The sequence below is a fragment of the Phascolarctos cinereus genome, unplaced genomic scaffold (genome assembly GCF_003287225.1).
Source record: "Phascolarctos cinereus isolate Bilbo 61053 unplaced genomic scaffold, phaCin_HiC Scaffold_2;HRSCAF=192, whole genome shotgun sequence".
NCBI lineage: Eukaryota > Metazoa > Chordata > Mammalia > Diprotodontia > Phascolarctidae > Phascolarctos > Phascolarctos cinereus.
In genome coordinates, this window is record NW_027555625.1 from 136,766,197 (window position 1) to 136,772,196 (window position 6,000).

At 45.4% G+C, this 6,000-nt stretch overlaps 1 protein-coding gene across 1 annotated transcript in view; it reads right to left on the bottom strand.

The window, feature by feature from the left end:
- The window catches only part of SH2D4A (SH2 domain containing 4A), a 106,088-nt gene extending 102,573 nt beyond the window's left edge, over positions 1-3,515 (bottom strand). The window contains 1 exon segment of the mRNA XM_078149616.1: positions 3,111-3,515. The gene's annotated coding sequence lies outside the window, so the exon portion shown is untranslated.
- Positions 3,516-6,000: the final 2,485 nt, after the last annotated feature.

Here is a 6,000-nt window from a genome sequence, read left to right on the forward strand (position 1 = left end):
ACAAGTCATTTAACAAAATCTTTCAAGGTTTTAGGCAGCACAGGCAGTGGATAGAGTTCTGGGCCTGGAAGCAGGAAGACTCATTGTTCTGAGTTCAAATCTAGCTTCAGACACTTACTAGCTGGGTGACCCTGGGCAAGTCACTTAACCCTGTTTGCCTCAGTTACCTCATCTATAAAATGAGCTGGAGAAGGAAATGGCAAACCACTCCAGTATCTCTGCTGAGAAAACCACAAAGAGTCAAATAAGACTGAAAAACTACTTAACAACAACAATAACAAAATGCAAGGTTTCATTTTCCTCCTCTGCAAAATGACCTGGTCAAACTAGATGATTTCCAAGGCCCCTCCCTGCTCTAAAATTCTGGGACGCTATGAAATAGCTGGAGAACAGCATTTAACTTATATAGTATATACCAAATATTTAAAGTAAGGAGAGAAGCTTAAAATAAGGAAACAGACCTGTGATTAACAAGAGTTTTTCCCCACTCTGATTTCCTGACCCACTGAAGTACTTTGCCAAGACTTCCAGTTAAGGAGTTGGAAGGTGACCTTGGGCCCTGGAATCCCACAGTCATGTAGCTTAAGTTTTGGCAGATCATAGCAAGGTGGAAATGCTTCAAGTACAGCTAGCAGAGGCCTGAGTGTCTGCAGCCTAATCATTTAAAACCAAGTGTCTTCTCTTGGCTACAGCAATTCATAAAGAAAGTAGATTACCCACACTCAGGAACTCACAGATCTTTTCAAGGACCAGGAACCCAGTCAAAGCAGATAGAGAAGTTCATTCAAAACTCCCCCCCACACACCGGTCACTTTTCTCTCTTTTTCAGGATTTTAATCTTTTGTTATTCTGCATTTAACAGATCCCACAAACATTTCCACATGCAAGAAACAAAGACTGTCCCTAAAACTGCCTATTACATACAACTTGTTTGCTCCCTTCTTCCCCCACATTCCTCTTTCTTCTTTTTTTCTTTTTGGCCTTGTTTTTTTTAATTTATTTTATTTTAAATTTATGGAATAAAACAAGCATTTCCATAACATAGTACAAATAAAAAAGATGACTGCACATGAAACTGCAAATCTACTATGCACAGTTTGCTATTCCTTTCAAATATACAACAAAATTCTCATAAATTTCTTTTTTTTCCCCCTTTTTTTCCCTCCCTCCTCCCCAGGGCTACCATTAGACATACACACACACACAAAAATTATTATCTGTATCTATATCTATATCTATTTCTATTTATCAGTTCTTTCTCTGAATGAACATAGTGTCTTTCTTCATAAGTCCTTTATAACACACCCCTTTCTAATACAAGTTTCGCCTGTAACACTAAGAACACAGCCAACCTACCCACTTGACTTGTGAAGAAAGTGCAAATTTTAAATCGAGGTAGTCTAGCTTATGGATGGGCAATCGTCCAAGATTTGGGAAAACCTGGGTTCAGGTCCCTCCTCTGACACAAACTGGCTTGTGTACCCAGGTAAAACATACAACCTCTCAGTACAATCCTCTAGAACAAGCGGCCTCTCTCCCCCAGCGCACCCGGCCGGTGACCTCGCCAGCTCCCGAGATTAGTTGAAGGCCTCACGCTGCCTGCCTGGGGGCACTGGCTTTGCTGGTCATTCCGCCCACGGCACGGCTACCAAGGGACTTGGCCCCAGGGCTGAGAACACCGCCCACTACCCGCCGGCCCGTCAACTAGCACAAGTTCTTCGTCCCCTGGGCCACCCACGCCGGGCTGCTAGGCTCCCGGGCACACTCGGTGCCACAGCACTGGGGCACTGCAAAGGACTGGCCTTTGTCTGAGAGAATGTTTCAAGCGTGTCGAGCTTGGAGCCCTCCCTAAAAGCAATCCGAGAGGCACCAGGGAAAGTGCGGGAAGCGCGAGTGTTAAAGGATTTAGAGAGAGAAAAGATCTTGAGATTATCTAATTTTAAACCGTCATTTTACAGATGAAGCAACTGAGGTCCTCCACAGAGGAAAAGGGCCTTGTTCAACTTCACATAAGTGATAAATTGCGACTTGTCACCCTACAAAATACGAACCCATAACCCACTCCCCAGGGCTGCAAATCCACCGCGCGGCTTGTACCGATGGGGCTGCGTGTATGTGCTTATGCCCGGCTGGAGAGTGGGTAAGAAAGAGGCAGGTGAGATGTGACGCCTAACAAGTGAATGAATGTATGCGCGTTCCCGTGAGCCACAGGAGTAGATGTGCCTTCGTGCGCCTCTGGGCGCCCTCGTGCCTCAGGGTGGGTGCCCCGGCCGCTTCTCTCCGCCCCAGCCCAGTGATTTTCTGACACCACAGGTTCTCTCCCGCTGGTCCTGGAAAGGTTGAGCCAACTTGGAGCAGCGCTGGCTCCCGGCACATGAGTGTACACACACACACACACACACACACACACACACACACACACACACACGCACGCACTAACCCCGAGTTACACCAGAGGCACCCTGGTAGGCTGGATCCCTGGACTGCTTCACAAGTCCCCTTTCTTCCAGGTTTCCACTCCTCCTCTCGCAGGCGCTAAACGGCACTCCCCGCCCCTCTTGCCCCCATCCATCAGGACCTGTTGCTCACAAAGCCTGCCTGCCTGCGGCGGCGGACACCAGACACCTAATATCAGACATCGGACACCTGTCCGCCAGCCACATCCTGCCCCAGCCTTCACCACACACCTGAGCTAGTCCAAGCGCCAGCGCCGGGGGGCGGGGAGGGAGGGAATGGAACGGAGGATGGAGGTGCAGAAGAGGGGGAGAGTGGGGCTAGCCCCGGACCCAGACTTCTCCCATCCACTGCCCTTCTCACCTCACCTTACCGGGAGCCACCCAGATCTCTGCCAAAGGCAGGAAGCTAAGCCCGCTTCCTTCCCTCAGCCTCAAGTCCAAGGCAGCCTTCTCTTCCGATTTCATTTCCCCTCCCCCAGCCACAAGCACAGAACTTTCAGACTCATTCCCAAGAACGCTCCTTGGGGTACCACCCCATCAAAGCCTACCCCCGGTTACTTCACCTCCCCCAAGCGTCCCCTCTCTTTCTCCCCTCTCCGACCTCCCAGTCCCCTCTCTCTCCACCCCCAGCCCCACCTGTTATCCCGAACTCACCTGCGGAAGGACGACCCAAACACCTACGCCTTTCAGTTTGGGCTGTACGAGGAATGGCGACTTCAGGAGAAGGGAAGAGACCGGTAGCGGCGGGCAGCAGAATTTGGCAGGATCAATGTTATTAAACTCAAAAAACTGAACGAGCGAAAACTCTCCCTGAGTGCGTCTCCCCAGACCGGGTCACACACACCCAGATGACTTGAAGCTCAGCAGCCCCACCCGCCTCTTGAAAAGTCACAAACTGCTGGAGAAGGCAAGTTGCCTCTGCGCTGCAGAGACCTACGTATCTGGCTTTGAATCACCGCTGACCCCAGTGCTGCAACCTCAGTGCTTTTGGTCTGAAAGGAGCAAGGAGAACCTTTCCCCTGCTTCCAAAACTAGCAAATTAATAGTGTCCTCTGACAGTCACTCCTTTAGGTCTCTCTGATGTGGTTACTTGCCTTACTATTTTCCTGTTCCTAAGACACTTGTTTATATCTGTGGTAGTCCTTCATGCATTCCCCACCTCGTGATTTCACGAAAGTTAGGGACAATGTTGCAGTGGATAGAGTTCTAGACTTGGGAGTCAGGAAGACAGTTCAAATTCTGCTTCAGATATTAACTTTGTGACCCTAAACAAGTCTCTTAAACTTTCTCATCCTCAGTTTCCTCTCCTGTAAAATGGGGGTGACAGCACCCACTTCAATGTGTAGTTGTGAGGATCAAATAAAATAGTAAAGCACTTCGAACATGTTAAAGCTGTCTAAGCCGCTGAAACGACCTTTCTGAGCTTTGACTCATTCAGTAAGCTTTTAAAATCAGGTCAGTCTCTTCAGTTCTGCTCTCAATGTCCTAAATGTTGACTATTTGCTTTTATTCTGCCCCTTGTCAATTACCAAAAGCCATAAAGGATAGGTTTAGAACCTAGAGGAGAAAAAAATTTAAAAATAAATTTTAAAACGAGAAAGGATGGGATGTAAAGAAAATGAAAACAATTGGGAAAATATTTTCACTTCATTTCCTTAGATCTTGTTCCGTCAACCAATGAACAAGACATTGTAGAATCAGAATTCTAGAATCTCAGGATTGAAAGGAACAGCAGGGGGAACTAGGTCAATCCTTACTGAAAGCATGAATATCATCTCCTCTGAATAAATAGTCATGAAGATTTCAAGTAACTTCTTCCAATGAAGGGAATACACAGTATTATCACTATCCAATCCAATCTCACAAACACTAATTTATGATACAGTGGAAACAGTACTGCCCATAGATTCAGAGGGCCTGGATTCGAATGCCACATGACCTGGGTGACCTTGGACAAGTCCCCTGCCTTCTCTAGGCCTCTGTTTCCTCATCTGTTAAATGAAGTTAGACTAAATTGCCCCTGAGGTCCAACTCTAGACCTGTGATCCCCGTGTATGTAAACACCTACTACATCATTCTCCTGCTCACTAACTTTCACTGGCTCCTGGTGGTTCTAGAACCAGCTATAGATTCCTTTGTTTGACCTTTAAAATTCTTCACAGCCTTGCTCAAATCTACCCTTTATTCTTCACTCTCCTTTAATGCAATCTACAATCCAGCCAAACTGTCTTACTTTTCACACACTGCCCTGAATTGAAGGTACGTGTGTGCGTGGTTAGTATTTCTTCTTGATTGCAAGGACTATCTTGTACAACTTGATGTACTGCAAAGCACCTGGTGCATTATATATCCAATGAAAGACTGACAAAACCCAACTGTCAAAGTGAATCATAAGCAATTTACCTTAGAACTTTATAAGTCCTCTGTCTCTTTCTCTTCTCTTCTTTTCCTTCCTTCTCTTCCCATATTTTTCTCCCCCCCTTTTGTCTCTCTCCTTCCCCCTTTTATTACCTCTTTTCTCTCTTCCCTCCACCTTATTACTCTCATCCCTCCTTTTTGTTCCATTTCCCTTATTCCCAGCAATGCTCCCTTAACTAGACATAACTATGGTATCAGCTATTTTTTAAAAAGTTTTATGTGTGTGTAATACCTTGCTACAATAATTAGCTTATTTTAAGGTGAGGGGTAGAACAATTGTCCTTGGGTCTATATGGTTCCTTCCTCTGCTGCTTTAGGGAGTTTAAACAGAAAGGACTACAATTACAATCACTCCAAGCCCCCAGGAGAAGACTGGATTTCTGCCTTAATTTATAATTAGGCTTATCTCTAACTAATCCCCTGGAATCTTTATGGCTGAGACAAAATTCATGTTATTGGAAACATTTGTGTAAAGAGGAAAAAGAGTACATTACGATGTCCTTTTAAAATTTACATTTAATTTTTTCCCCTCAATTATATGTAAACAAAATTGTTTTTACCATTTGACAGTGTCTATTAATAGATAAGTACCAGAAGGGAAAGTTGGGAAAAGAGCTGACCTCTTTTTAAAACTTCTTTCAGTCTTTGAGAAGGAAGGTAAAACTGGTGGCATCAGCCCAAGTTTTGTGCTCAGAGATCCTACAGGGTCAAGTGGCCCTCCTCTATCTCTCTCTCTCCTCCACCAGAGCTTGGTCCTACTTTCTTTCTCCTTTCACATGTTGCTCCTTAGCTGCCAATTCTTTCTAGCTCAGCTCTTGATGTCTCAACTCCCTCCACTCTCCCAGACCCTTGAGTCAAGGGCCTTGACACTTTGAGGAGCTAAATTCCTTCCTGCATTTATATAAGCTCCTTGGCATGGCCAAGTCCTTCACCCACTCAGCACCAACTTTCTTTGCATCAAATTGAAAGATCATCTATTATCTCTAAGGGGAAATGTCTAGGTCTTGTTCACACCTAGTTCTAATTGATTGAATTGAGAAATGTTCTATCTAACAAAGGTAACCCACTTTTAAGTGGGGAGAGGTAATCCATGAACCCCCTTTCATAATTTTTTAAGTTAAGTGAT